At 41.2% G+C, this 14425-nt stretch overlaps 2 pseudogenes; both read right to left on the bottom strand.

The window, feature by feature from the left end:
- Positions 1-5547: 5547 nt before the first annotated feature.
- Positions 5548-7594, bottom strand: LOC139882504 (D-3-phosphoglycerate dehydrogenase 1, chloroplastic-like; annotated as a pseudogene).
- Positions 7595-7795: 201 nt separating this feature from the next.
- LOC139882505 (uncharacterized) lies at positions 7796-13641 on the bottom strand (annotated as a pseudogene).
- Positions 13642-14425: the final 784 nt, after the last annotated feature.

The raw sequence follows: 14425 nt of genomic DNA on the forward strand, positions 1-14425 counted from the left end.
TGCTGTCTTGAGAATAGTTTGACTAGTCTGTTTTCACGTTTTCCTGAATGCTGTTCTCTTCTATTGGCATCTGGCCGTTTCTCAAATTTTAACAAGAGTTATCCAAGATCTATACACTGCTTTGTAGTATTGTCTTCTTAGACTGAAAGTTGAAAAAAGGAAAAGCATGTAACTGTGTGAAAGCTAACTCGAAGTCACTGTCAAATGCATTTTTCTGTCAAGAACAGCCGAAATGTGACTTCATGTTTCTCATATTTCTCATCCATGATCAGAGGAGGTCACGAGATGCATCCTCTGGGACAGCTGATCAGGTGGAAAAGCATGATGAACAGAAATCTGAGGTCCCAGAGTTCTGCATTGATGCTGGTTCAGCTGGAAACATTGCCAGGTTTATCAATCATAGCTGCGAGCCCAATCTATTTGTCCAATGTGTATTAAGTTCCCACCAAGACATTAAGCTGGCTAGGGTGGTTCTATTTGCAGCTGATAACATACCACCATTGCAGGTAATTCATTTTTCTCTTGTGATGCACTCTTCGCTTGGTAGCTATAGACTTAATTAAATATATTCAGCAGCACTGTGTCAAGTCGTAGCTCTCTCTGTCTGTACTTATGTGTGCGCTTACGAGATATAGGTGCATGCACATAGCTGCTAGTCTGAAAGCCTTGCTTATTCATGAAACTGACTGCTTTTATTTTAGTAAACTTTTGCTGATAGATTTGTTGAAAGTGTGCACCACTGGTTCTCGCTAATTTTGAGGAACTGACATCTTTTAAGCGGGTTTGTTCTGGTTCTTCTCAGCATGACTGACTCCCAGTTATTTCGTCTGTAGGAGCTTACGTATGACTATGGCTATGCGCTTGATAGTGTTTTTGGCCCTGATGGAAAGGTGAAAAGAATGCCATGCTACTGTGGTGCAGCTGATTGTACGAAGCGCTTGTTCTAAAACATTAAAACATTCCAAGTGCTTGTTCCACCTTCTGTGGTTCTTATGCTTTTCTTAGCCAAGCAAATTTTGTGGTAATGTGCTATTGCGTAAGCTTGTCTGTTCCTGTAATCTTGTCTCTGCCGTGACAGGTTTGATACAGTAGGTTAGATTCTATAGCTAGAAACGGAGAGGGAAAGCAAATAGGTTCTGTTGTGAAAATCAAAGAAGTGCACGTCGTTTGTCGGCTAAGGAAGTTTTGTGTATTTAGGATCTGTCATTTTCCCGTGTTACGATACTTTGGGCTTTGATTGCCCACTATATCTGCAAATGAAAATTCAGGGGTGAGAGGGGAAGCAACAAAAAGTGCTTTTCCCTCACTAAAAAAGACTTGGTTTTGTAGAACCTGTGCGGTTGATTTCTTATATTGTGAGCCCTTTGGTTTCCTTTCAAGTCACTCACGCCATGCGGTCACTTCGGAGTGTCAAGTGCCTTGCTGCTTCCATCAAGTGGTCCTGGCTGAATTATCTTCTGGGGAAGACAACTAGGCTTGTGAAATCTCATGCCTGACAGCACAATTTTGCATGACACTTCTGACCTGCATGTCAAGAGAAAACGCAAGGTAATTCTGATGCTTCTGAGAGCAGAGTATTGTCATCACTTTTTGATATAGATTTAGGGTGACCAAAAATGTCATTCTGTTGCAGATTGAAGAAGCCCATGGGTTAACAAGATTGATGAGCAGTGTCCACCATCCTTTCACTACATACCTCATAGCCTCGCTTTCTCTAGTGCTTCTATCAATTTCTCCCTTTCTGAGATCGGAAATGAGAATTGCTGTTCAAATTGTTATGGTGACTGCCTGCCTTGTCCAGTACCCTGTGCTTGTGCATGTGCAAATGGGGGTGAGTTTATATACACTGTGAAAGGTCTTGTAAAGGAAGCTTTTTTGTTGAAGTGTATCTCTGTCAATCGCGACCCTAAAAAGAGCCACCACTTATATTGTTGGGAATGCCCTCTAAAAAAGTCAAAAGATAACAACATTTTAGAACCGTATACGGGCCACCTGAAGAGAAAATTTATCAAACAGTGCTGGAGAAAGTGTGGTTGTGGTAAACATTGTGGCAATCGAGTGGTGCAGCGGGGCATAAGTTATAATATGCAAGTAAAGAATTGTTTTCGTGTTATTTTAAAGCTTTTGCCTGTTGTAGCTCTACTGTCATATTTGAACCTTGTGGTGGTTATCATTCTTAAAAGTGTTCCAGTTACTACTGCAGTGAGTGACTTTGTTTCGGAACCCTTAAGCTTAAGCCTGTACTCTTTTGTGACTGATTTTGTCCTTTAGGTGTTTATGACGCCTGAAGGAAAAGGGTGGGGTCTGCAAGCACTGGATGAACTGCCTAAAGGTGCATTTGTATGTGAGTACATAGGTGAAATATTAACCATCAAGGAAATGCATGAGCGAAATTTGAAGAAGGGTGACGCTGCGAAACGTACTTATCAGGTGCTCCTTGATTCTGATTGGAGCTCCATGTGTGTGAAGGATGATGAAGCTCTTTGTTTGGATTCAACGACCTTTGGAAACATTGCTAGGTTTATCAACCATAGGTATTTGTTTGTTTTGAGAAGTAGCATTCTTATGTTTATTTGGTTTTTGAGCTCTTAGATTGTTATTGCATCTGCCTTTAAGATGGAAATTCCTCAATATTGGATGGTTTAATTTGTAAACGTAGCTCCTGGCAGAAAGTTCACTTTTTAAGCATAAGTCCTTTGGTCTAAAGCTTTGAGAATCCAACTTTCAGCTGCGCATTGCAAGCTTATCTCCTAAAACAACATAAAAATTCAAGACACCTGGAAAGGATTTCCCCTATTCATTCATCGTAGAACTCATGTATTAAACCTGGTGAAACTGAGTTATTTGCTTTGTCATCTGGTACTGCTATTGTTTCCTGAGGGACTGTAGAAAGCAGACCTTGACTCTTCTCTTTCAAACGACCATCCCTTGGTCAAGAGAATCAAGTTACCTCCATACCTTCACTGAGATATCTCACACGTTTTATGTTTTTAAATTGCTTATCAAAAAAGAAAACATTCAGATTTTTGGCCACTGTATGTGTTATTTCGAATTGCATGATCTCTGTGATTTAATTGTGTAAAGTACAATTTGAGATGGAAATTGCTATTAAAAGTTTTGAAATAGATGAGCGTTGACGTTGCAGAGATGAATTCTAAATGCCCCCAACTGCAATGCATGAGCTTAAAGCTTTGAGTCATAATAACTTCCCATTTTGTTATAGGTCAAAGTTCTCAACAAACTTGCTTCAACTCGAGCTTCAGGAGTAGGTAGCGGCAGCAGAGTCTTGACAGATTTGGTAGAGGGTCTAGAAGAAGCAGCCGTTGCTGTAGAATTGAGGTTGAAGATCAACCAGAGTCATCCGGACTTAAAGGGAGGGTACGTGGTTTCTTGGTTTCTAGCAATGTCGTTTTCTTTTTCCTTCTCTAAGATCCTGATAGTGTAGAGGTTACAGATCTTTCTGAGACTATGGAGAGGCAGTGTTGAAGCACTTGGAGAACTCTTTTGATTTGGACCCAAAGCTTCAGAAAGCTCCAGTAAATTATAAAGGAGTAAGTTTTGAATCGATGAAGTTATTCTTAATAGATTGGACCTCATCATTTCAGTAGCTATTTATATTGTGTATTATCATGTTCATATGCTGAGGAGACAAGTTAATGCTCTAATTCTCAATTAAAGTACATACGTTTTGAATGCTCTTGGGGATGGGAGCAAGAAGGAGAGTTAAACGTCACAATGGAGTCCATGTTGGTTCTTGATTTGTATCTACAATAGGAGTCAAAATTATAGTCCACAATGAGTTGAGCAAAATGCTGTGTGCTTGCCAAAATAATATCTGAACTAGTGACCTCAGAGGAGTATTTTACTATAAAGTAAATGCAGGTCCATCATGCTATCTAGTTAATTCCTCCCTTCTTTTCTCCCTGAATAGCGCAAGACACTGGGTGAGCTTTGCATTTTGCATGTGATGCTGATCTCTAGTCTGATTGCTGCTTAAACAGGTTCGGGTATCTGGGTTTGGAGGATGGTTCCTTCTGAGGCTCTCGCTTTATGATGCTGTTCTTCCTCTTAACATTGAGGTAGAGGAATCTCTTACACAAGCTACCATAAAAATGATTTTATTGGATTAAGAATTCAAATCAAAATTTATCTGCTGTAGGCACCAACTCACGCTGACGCTGTAAAACTTGGACTTGCTGTGCTTGGGGCTATTAAGGAGTTTGCAGCTTTGGATACATCCACTTTAGACAAGTTTGTTCAAGTATCATGAGCCGATGATGCAGAGCGCTTTGGTACAAGTATCTTTCGGCACATTAGACTAGCAGTTAAAGTTGGCTTTGGCGTCTACCTCTGTACAGTACGTATAATCAGTGCGTCAATCTCTGATGCTGAGGAGGTTTATTTTCCAGATGGTTTTGGTCACAGGCACTCAAAATAGTACTTGATGGCTATGTTTACTTTAGTTTTTACTTATGTTCCATGTATGCAACAGGGATGTTCTGATAAATAAGAAACGTTCTTCGACTACAGAATTTGTCGGAGGGATGTTTGAAGTTGTGATGCAACTAGTTTTTCTCGTTTTTATAATGTTCGATTAATTTTGATTGCGCGTATCTCCTGATCATTGTTCTTTACATGGAATGTACATTTTCTGTGCTTAAATGTTGTGATGTTTCCCAAAGACATCCCACGCATCTAATGTTTGTAATGATGAAGACTCATATTGGATGTCTTGATGAACTGACCTAAATCTCTTGCGTCCGACAACTCTGGCTCACGTCCCGTTTCTTTCTGGTTCATGAAACTATTTTCTGAGCGTGAACTTAGTATTTGGGAGGTGGAACAGAGGCTGTCTCTTCCAAGATACTGATTACTTGCCCCGCTGTTGATCTAATATTGAGGTCAAGCGCCATGTACCGCGCCAAATGGGGATCACATCCTCTGAGATTGTAGGCTATGTCAGAAAGAGTCGAGAGTTTATTGCGGTTCACAGTGCAAAGGTTTTTTAGTTTCGTCTCTCTTTTACTTTGTAGTGATGGCTGATGATAGCAATGAGGTTCCGCATGATGAAAGCCACCGCATGAACAAGACTATTATTGTACTTCAGCAAAACATACCGAAGCAGAAATTCCAGGAGTTGTCATGTGTGGAATCTCTGCTACTACACATGACAGTCTTCCTACCCATTGTTTACTGTTCTTGACATTAGACAATGCCGCCTTATTGCATACTCCAGGGATTCTTTGGATGTCAATGTTCATTCAATGGATTGGGTCTATAAATGATTACCTTATTGTATTCTGAAAAATCAAAATGAGGAGAAACATGAAATTCATGAGAGCCACTATAGGGACTTAATGGGAAAAAATTACTATGGGGGGAGAGGGAGGAGAAACATGAATCCTGGATCGAGGCAAAGTATTCACCTTCTTAACTTGCATGAATTTATTGGAAAAGAGCATTTGATTCAGGCAAAAAGCAACATAATAAAGTACAGAACCTCCTCTCAGCACCACTTGATTATCGTTCCGCTGTAGCTCAATACTACTACAAAACACGAACGTCACAGCCAAAATCGCAGAGCAAGACTTGCAAATCATGCTCAGCGGCTATGAATGATGAAAGACATACATTTGCAATCTGAACTTGGACATACTCAAGAGGACTCTTTGGTGAACCATCTAAGATGACCCGCTCCTCTGTTATTCTTAGTCCTCTCTGCTAAGCAGTAAATTCTGCATTGACCAAGTTCACAAAGACATCGAATATGGGTTCAATTATACCCTTAGTAATCATAGCACGGAGTAGTCTAGTGTCGAGATCATCAGGTGCTCTTGCAGAAGCATATGTCACTTTTATGGTTTTTACACCACTCCCACCCCCAACTAATTGAACGGCCAATCTCCCAAGCTTCTCAGCGAGTACAACAAATGGTTTCAGCTCTGTAAGAACCTGCAGCCAAAAAGGAAATGTATAAAGAACTCAACATTTATGTTACTCAAGCATATCTTGAGCCAAGTTCTGCCTTCTGGATCTTAAACAAAGCACCCTCAGCCATCAAAATCGTCATTACAGTCATCCAGAGTTACTTGTCTATCACACCACATTATTGACCCACTTCCTAAAGGAATCGACCAAGGGGAAGCATCTCTTACAGTCTTCAAAAGCTCACTTCCTCTGCTCATCTTGTACTGAGAGGAAGCTGGATTTGGGCCAAAGCCAAACATCAACGAAATTAAACAATTGTATACATATCGGATGATTCCAATCAACCACCTCAGTAAAAAATGTTTGCCAGAAAAGATCAAACTTCTACTGAGCACTGACAATCATTCTCCTCCACGGTACATATCAAACAATTGGGCCATCATATTTTACGGTCCTCAAAATCTCACTTCCTCTATTCATCTCATACAAAGAGGAAGCTGGATTTGGGCCAAAGCCAAACATCAATGAAATTAAACAATTGTACACATCAGAAAATTGCAATTGATCGCCTCAGAACAAATCTTTGCCAAAAAAAGATCAAACTTCTAGAGAGCACCCATACTCATTCTCCTCCAAATCACACATCAAGCAAGTTCCATCACAACAATTATGCATCAGAGCCCAAGCCATGATGAGATATGTCAAATACTGAGAGCACATATATTGAAGATTGAGAGGAAACAGATTGGAGGATAAAAAGTTAGAAATAGACCAAGAGATGCCAAACAGCCAAGTTGTAGAAAAAGTTCTTGATACCTCAGCAGGAACCATCGGCGCATTGACAGCAGTAGCAGCCAACTCCCCTTTTAGAGCTCCAATGACAGCTTCAGCAATTTCAATAGCCACTCCTTCCTGGCATGTCAAGTGACCGTTTTATATGCTTTCTAATAATATAGAGAAAGTTAAAGTTGGGTAAACTGTAACTGTTCACAAACCTGAGCTTCTGTGGTACTGGGTCCAAGGTGTGGGGTCACCGTGACCCTCTCGTGTCGTACCAACTTGCTGTCCTTCGCTGGTGGCTCCTCTGTGAAGACATCAAGTGCCGCCTGCAACAAGGCTAGTATGTGCTTCACCTCCCAAGGCAACAAGAAGGAAACTCAACATTTCAGATATGAGATAGCAATACCTGAGCAACAGTTCCAGCATCCAATGCCCTCACAAGAGCTTCTTCATCAATCACTCCTCCACGAGCAACATTGACAATTCGAACTCCTTTCTTCATCTTTGCAAAAGTCTCATCATTGAGAACCTTTGATGTAGCAGGTGTCAGGGGCATGTGTAATGAAATGAAATCTGCAGTTGCTATGGCTTCATCAAAGCCCACAAGTTCCACCCCCACCGCGCGTGCTCGATCTGCGGGGGCATAAGGGTCATGTGCAATCACATGCATACCAAGACCTTTGGCACGACATGCGACTTTTGATCCAACCTTTCCAAAACCCATAATGGCAAGCGTTTTCCCAACAAGGGACACACCCACATATTTGTTTCTTTGCCACTTTCCTGCATCAAGCAAAACAACCATATGTCAAAGACCAACATTGGTATAGCCTTAAGAAAATGTTGGCAACTCACTTTGTCCCCTGTAAAACTTAAGCATTGACATAACTAAGGAGGCAAAATCCAAAAAACCCGTGCATCTCCTACCAATAGTAGCATGACAAGCTGCTTTAGCTCTTGTTTACTGATTGCACAACTCAATTATTCTTCTAGTTTTGCTTTATGGTATGATGTTGAGCAAACATGCATAGTGGTTGAAATTGCTATTCATATTGATCGTGCAGTGCCAAAGGTCAATTCCTTATCTCTAAAGACTTGAAGGCAACCCCTTGCTTGCAGCGGCCAATTCCATCAGCTCCAGCTGTTCATCCTCCATAAGCTCCATGGATTCCTCGGCAATTCTGTGAGCAGTGGCCTTCTCCACTGCAGCTTTTCGTCTCTCTTCTTCTTTTTCTCGACGAAGCTCTTCTTTTTGTCTCTTTTTATCCGCCTTCCAAACAAAAAAACCAGAGAAGTTGGTAAAGAAAAGAGAAAAGAAGAGATGCTACTTAACCAATCAAATAAAGCAAAAGAAACTAACTAGTGAAAATGCAATATCAAGCTCAAATACTTACCTTAGATTCTTTCTGCAAATACTACTCCTGTCGCTCTGATTCTCGCCTTTGCTCATGTAGCAATCTCTCCTCTCTCTGCTGTTCACGCATCAACCTTTCTTCTTCCTTCCTTCTTTCATGATCAAATCTTTCCATCTCTTTCCTCATTCGTTCCTCAGACTGCAATAGAAAAATACAGGATATCAGTACATGCCAAAGTTTTCTCCACAAAGCTCACATATCCTTAACACTCAGCACAACTCTTCAAAAAGGAAAAGGAGGAAAAGTGAGGGACAGGGAAAGAAAATCAGTCAATGTCCAAAGTTTTCTCTCGATCTTCTTCGCATTAACAGGTTTCAGTATCCTCTGTTTTCCGCACCCACTCTCATTCCATCCACTTTCCTTCATTTCGCAAACAAAGACTATTCGAGCCAAAAGGAAACTCCTTTTGTCCCTTGTCACACTTTCATTGAGAACTCATGATGATCGGCGACCCAATGTGAAGGAAGATGGAAAGTATGATGACGAAAACAATGCCGAATACCTCCAATAAAACTCCAACATTCATGCAGAGAATATCCACTTAGGTTTAGTGCGATGGTTAATCTTTCTTTGTTTAATATCAGTTCTAAATGTGACCTTGTAAGCAAAGAAGGTTGTTATCTTTAAACGAAATCAATGTCATGAGTTCCCACCCATTGTAAAACAAGGAAGTAGGTACATCGACTGAGCTCTAGTCAGTATGACAGTTGTCCTCCACGAATCAATCGAACAAGAATGCACACTAAACCACAACGCCAATGAATCGCCAAGTCACACAGATTTGATAATGCAGGCTACCTTTCCTAATACATAACATGAGGAGGCAATTATATTGTTGATGCAGGGAATGACCTCTTAGTAAGACCAAGAAAAGGCTGCAGCGAATGAACGATAGAAAATGCTGGATCAACGGAGATTGACTAATCAATGTGTGATATTCACTAATCGACCATATATAATAGAAAACTTCCCAGGGCAAAACTCTGTCAACATCCACGGCCATGTACCGTTCCAAGTGATTCACAAAACACACACCTCTCTCATTCTTCCTTCTTATAGCCAGCACGGAAGTAGACTCCATGCTATTTATTTGATACATGTACAAGCACGAACGTCAGCTAAAAGGTTACCTTTATACCCAGTAGTGCCATTAACTGAAAAATGAACTCTGGGTGACCAGGCCAAGCCGCTCCTGTGACCAAGTTTCCATCGGTGAAGCAGCGATCGATTGGATCAGGTTCTAACCATGTGGCGCCGGCTAGTACCACGTCGAGCTTCACAGCAGGATATGCTGTACATTTCTTCCCCTGCAACAATTCACGATGAATACACCGGTTATACCCTGATGATCTCAAGATACAATAACACAGAATGCCATTCAACTTCAGAAAATTTTCATGTCAAATACAGGAAGACAATACCTGTGTATCAGTGGATGCGTTATCTAGGAAGCAAATTTTCTCAAATTCAGACTTAACAAAACTAGGATGACCAAGAGAAGTGGCAAGCAGCGCCCAGGCTTCCATAGCACTTTCTGCACTAGAGAAAAGAGTTTTCATCTCCTCCGACTTCTTTTCATCCAATGATGATACGTCTGATGAGACTGCAAGATTCTCACTCTTAGAATACACAGAATCATCACTTTTCATTTTATTATCATTCTTTTCCATAGAACGCGCTTCCTTATTTAGCCGAGAAACTGCCGCAGTCAAAACCATCAATGCCCCCAAAACAGAATCAGTTTGCTGCAACAAATCTTGTGTCACTTTTTTTATATCCGGAATTGAAGACTGAATTGCACTTCTTAGAAGTGGCCCGCTCTCTGTGGAATCATCAATATCTTGTCTACTCGGCGTTGCAAGCCCAGATTCAACGTAAGCTTTTTCTGCAACTTTCCGGGATTGTATGCCAATCTTATTTAGTACATCAAAACCATCCCATTTTACATTCTCAGGGACAGGAAGACCAAGTTTCTATACAACCTTCTGATTGATAACATCTGCAAAGTTCTTCCAGAAATGTTTGTCAAACTGTATGGATTCACCAACTAGCATTTTTTCTCCATTAGCATTCTCAAATCCAGTTGAATCAGGGGAAGACTCAACAACAATGTTCTCTTCATTCAGTCTCTGGTCATTCAGCAATGGAACATCTACAGATGAAGACTTCTCAGGTGCAGCAGTGGCATTGACCGATTCCCCTTCTGCTACATATTTACCACTATTTAAAAGCTTATCCTTCCAAGGATATGTCTCATTAAAGGATTTCAACTGCCCAAAAGCATATTCAACAAACTGCCGAGCCAGCACACTATCAGACCCAACAATTGATTTCAAAGTAGACTCAAACCCATTTTGCCTGAGGAACTCTAAAACAAATGGGAGCTTCCACCACTTCTTTCCCTCATCAATTTCATCAAAACTTTTATATCTAACCTGAAACAGCATCACCAGTGAGCTTGCTCATTTTTCCGGCATCACACGCAGAAGGACGATAACTGGTATCTTAGTAAAGCATGGAAAGAAATCCACAATAACGAAACCAAGGTTAGAATTCTCATAAATGGAATTCAGATACTCATCACCAATTTTGCCTGGTTCAGATAGGATTCTCTAATATTCCTACCAAAGTCCAATAGTGGAAATATTTTTTCTCCTCCCAGCATTATTGTCTGATTTCTGAAAGATTGTTATTAAACTTGTTTATTAGTAGTTCACACTTCATACATGTGAGACAATATACAAGCACTGAGTGTTTGTGTCATATGCATCTCAGTAGATACTCGATTTTGACATACAAGATCAAATGGACAAACAACCCCCATGATTGATTCAATGTCTTTGAAACAGATAAGAGGTTTACTTTGTATTTCAATGTCATCTTTTCCACCAATATAATAATAAGCAAGTTTAGCCTATTGGAAAGGGCTGAGCTGGAGTGTGTGCAAACTTAGATGTCCAGGGTTCATAGCGTATTGGTGTAAACTGGTTCTTCAAGCATCTAAGATTTACCCAGCGACTGATTCATAATAACAAAAGAGAAACGATGTTACAACATCTTGGAGAAAGCTCTTATACAGTAATTGCCAGGTACTCAAATAAGCAAACGTTAATAAAAAGCTCTTGCTAATGCTCAATGATTCACAGATAGATGCTGGAAGCTATAGGCCTAAACGAAAACTCTACCTTCTAATTGGAACTTCTCTTGAACAATTACAAATCATATATAGATGTTTATTTCAAGAAGTCAAGAGTCTTCAAACAGAAATCCTAATCGTCCTTTTAAGAGAGCTTCCAACTATGTGATTGATATAAAAATGTTTCCACACTTACCTCTAACTGTATCTTCCCTCCACCACCCATTCCTTCTAATTCCACAACCATTTCATGTGAATCTCCTGGAAACAGACATGCTCATCAAGAAAAAGTACAATTTCCATATGATAGTCATTTCATCCATTGCCAAGGTCATAGAGTATCAAATAATGTTTCACAGGAGAAAAACTGATCTGGTATATTGCTCATTTATTTGACTTCTGAACCACCAAACTAAACCACCACCAGCATTGCACAATAAAGTTCAAAATACAAATCGACAACAGATTCAATGATTCTCACCATCACACAGAAGCTCCAAACAGATTCCTGCATTGCCCATTCGCTTGTGTGGAGTTACCAAGTTTGCATCCCAAGCTGCCACCTAGCATCCACACCACAGTGAACAACAAAAAGATCAACAATTATTCAGCTTCAGTTCATGCATTTAAGGATAGCTGTATCCATTTGCTGAGCGCCAAAATCAGCAAGGACTTGTACCAAAAAAAAAACAAAATGGTGGAGTTGCTTGCTTCGTGTTATGTTAATGCAAGATATATGGCACAATCAACTTGGGATTGTATCAAATAAGGCAACAAATGAGCAAATCTCCTTAGCATGTAAAAGAGGAGTCCAAAAATTGATGCAGCAGTTGGCCCCCTCAAAATGGCGTTCATTCATTTATTACAAAAGTAGCATCACATATTTTTAGGATAAGTCCTTCCTAAACATGCCAGCAATTCGGTCTCCAGTTAGTCCACAGATGCAAAGTGGAAAGGAAGTAATGGATACCACTCTGGTAGAGGCTTAACCTGGAGGTTTTTAGTCGAAGGGAGCTTAATGTTAAAAGTGAATTCCTCATTCCATGTTGGCTCTTTCTTCCTGTCAGCAAATTTGATTGACAAATAAAGTTGCAATAAGTCTGTAAATCCAGAGTAAACTTAATTTTTCCTCCATATGCATCATCTGCTCTCATCTCCTGTATTCTGTATACAGCAGATAAACTAAATTGCAATTAGCCAATGTAAAAAGAGCTAAAGATTATTGCTTCAGAAGCTTCAGCAAAATTGTTTTGCAGAAACTGATGGGGAATGCTAATAATATGTCTTATCATTTAGGTCATCATGCGAGAAGCACAAAAAATAATTAGTAGCTGATAAATATTGTATTTCTCATTTTAAAAAGTGAAAGCACCCTTTAACATTTTAAGGGAAGGAATTCCATAGCCTGCACCAACTTAATATAACCGCTCCTTGAGTACGGCTTTGTCAACTTGGGAAATTACATGGGCCGTGTGGGGTATTTTAGAGAGGAACTGCTAGCTACGTTTAGTAAAGAAGTGTGGAAATAAGTACTTGTGGTCTATGCGGCTGCTAGAACTGCATAAACTCCCGGAATTTCCGTGGCAATGAAAGTGCCGTTTACAAAATTTTTAGTTTTTCCCTTGCATACACAAGTTTCCATGTATGCCAAAATACTCTATAAGGTGGTAGGATAAAGTAAAGGAAGTACCTTGACAATAAGTAGACACCCCATTGGACCAGTTACAGCTCGGATGCCCTGAAATATATACAATAGAGCAAAATGAATCTCATAGACAAGGAGACAAAACATAAAGCAAGAGATCCATGACATTTTCCTTGTTTAGTCATATAATCATGAGAAAACATACAGCTAGAACAGCATCAACTGGTGGAGAAGCAAAAACATCACCACATATTGCAGCTGCTAGCATCCCTTCACCCACGAATCCAGAATGAGCTGGCTCATGGCCGCTACCGCCACCTGACAAAGAAATAGCATAGATCATTGAACTGGAGATTCTTATGCATAAATCATGGCCCGCTGTTGAAGTCCATCACTTTCCTTCTAAATGATTGAACTGTAAATGAATTAATTGGGTAGATGAAGTAGAAGCTGTGGGGAATGAGGAGTTGCGAACAGATCAACGGTTTCTAAATGAGAGGTAAAAAAAGTGTTTCTGAATATAGAAACATTGGCAGGAACTGAAAGATAACAACCATATCACGCTGATGCCATGGACATCACCGACAAAATAAGAATTCAAGAAATTCAATGCGCACAATTAGATTCTAAAACATTAACATAGAAATGCAGGGAAGACAACATTAACCTGATATAACGACGACCTTGTCATATGTAGCAGGCGAAATATCAGCCCGCAACACGACCTTCACCTGCATTTCCACCAATAGGATTGGAATGGTCGTGTGAGTTACCGAATAAACTGTAAGACTAATGAAAGAAGCATAAAAAAAAAAATTTACGAAAGGGCGTCGAGGGCGGAGGCGGCGTCGTCGGCGTCGGAGTCGGGGGCGACGGAGGCAATGGCTTGAGGGGCGTCGGAGTCGGGGACGACGGAGGCAACCGGCTTGAGGGGCGTCGGAGTCGGGGACGACGGAGGCAACCGGCGGACCCGCAACACGACCTTGAGGGGCAGAGGCGGAGGCGGAGGCGGCGTCATCGGAGTCGCGAGAGGGCGTCGGGGGCGGAGGCGGCGTCGTCGGCGGGGCGTCGAAGTCGAGAATGGAGAGAGAGAGCTCGTCGGCGAGAATGGAGAGAGAGAGCAGAGGAGGGGGAAGAGAAGCAGCTGTGCGACCTTTTTGTTCTCCTCCGCAACGGAACGGAACGGAGAAGGAAGAGAGAGAGAGAGAGAGAGAGGGGAGAGAGAGGACGATTCGACAGGGGGCTCAGGCGTCCCAGAGAGGAGAGCAGAGCAGGGAGCGTCAGAGTGGTGGGCCCCACACGCGGCCCGCACGAATTTTGAACGCCTGACACCCTCGCCAACGTGGCGCCACGTGTCGACCGCTGAGTGGTTTAACCCACCGCCTACGTGTTGGGTTAAACCCACCCAATATTTTCTCCTCCAAACATCATTGCGGTCCATGTTATGCCAGCTCAATAGAAGAGAACAGTGGAACGGAATCAGCGTCGGAATAAGGCCAACGAACTACTGATCAGTGGGCG

Source organism: Rutidosis leptorrhynchoides, unplaced genomic scaffold (assembly GCF_046630445.1).
Source record: "Rutidosis leptorrhynchoides isolate AG116_Rl617_1_P2 unplaced genomic scaffold, CSIRO_AGI_Rlap_v1 contig278, whole genome shotgun sequence".
Lineage (NCBI taxonomy): Eukaryota > Viridiplantae > Streptophyta > Magnoliopsida > Asterales > Asteraceae > Rutidosis > Rutidosis leptorrhynchoides.